Below are 1,015 nucleotides of genomic sequence, written 5' to 3' on the forward strand. Positions count from 1 at the left end.
GTTCTAATTTTAATAGGGAAGTAAGAAGTTACAGCTCAGTGCACCATAAAGTTGAGACAGAGATGGAGACATCCCAGCCCCATTTCTGGAACAGGAAAGGTGATTGGGGAAGGAATGCAGGTCAGCGTGGGGAAGAGGGTCATGGTAGGAAGAGGGTCATGGTGGACACAGGGGTGGGGTGTTCTCCCCACCTCCTCACATTATGCCTGCAGGAACACAGACACATTCAGGTGCCTTTGCAGAAAGAAAGTCAGGGTTCTTCAAGTCACAAAGAGAAGGCGGGACCAAACCTTGCCTCGCAGTCCCACACAAGGCAGCTGTCTCACACTATAGAAAACATATTCATGAACAAATTCACATCCGTCACAGTGAGGAGTGACACTTTAAACAGCCCATCACATGCTCAATACATCCAAGTCAAAGAAACCCCACAGCACAGCTGCGTCCACTGTTCCCCCCAACACCCCACACACATCAGGCCCCCCAGGGTCTCACCTTTACAAGCCGTGAGAGACACATCAGAGCCCTGGGCACTGTCACTGCCTGGAGTAGAACAAAAACAGGACCTGGTCAGATCCCTCTGGAGATGTGGCTAGAGGAGGAACTGTGGGCTGGGTGAGCTCCCCCATGGGCTCCCAACCACAATATCCCAAGGATCTCAGGGATCAGCCTCCTTCATACTTACTTGCAGCCTGAGAGTAGCTCCCTCCTTTTCTATCTGTGGGAAGAAAATGTCCTGTGAGATATCAGAAAGGAACCAGGGCCATAAGGTCCTAGAGGAATCTCCTAGTCTTGGACCCCAGAGAAGTTTCCAGAAATGTGTGACTGCAGACCCAGGGCAGGATCAGGAAACATGAAGAAAGCAGGTGTGGGTCCTGGACCAACTGCCCTCCTGAGGTCTGTCCTCAGCAGGGACCTTCCCTTGTGACTTGTGACTGCTGGGATCAGGTCCCATCACCACTGTAATCAAGGTGATAAATCTGTCCTTCATTTTAACAGGTGCTTCACAAAAGAG

At 51.0% G+C, this 1,015-nt stretch overlaps 1 long non-coding RNA gene across 1 annotated transcript; it reads right to left on the bottom strand.

Moving 5' to 3' along the window:
* Positions 1 to 1,015, bottom strand: LOC116273625. Its single transcript, XR_004181925.1, has 3 exons — positions 686 to 1,015; positions 496 to 543; positions 1 to 327 (listed from the first exon to the last, which is right to left on the bottom strand). It is a non-coding gene; the product is annotated as an uncharacterized LOC116273625 (long non-coding RNA).

The sequence above is a fragment of the Papio anubis genome, unplaced genomic scaffold, assembly GCF_008728515.1.
Source record: "Papio anubis isolate 15944 unplaced genomic scaffold, Panubis1.0 scaffold9715, whole genome shotgun sequence".
Lineage (NCBI taxonomy): Eukaryota > Metazoa > Chordata > Mammalia > Primates > Cercopithecidae > Papio > Papio anubis.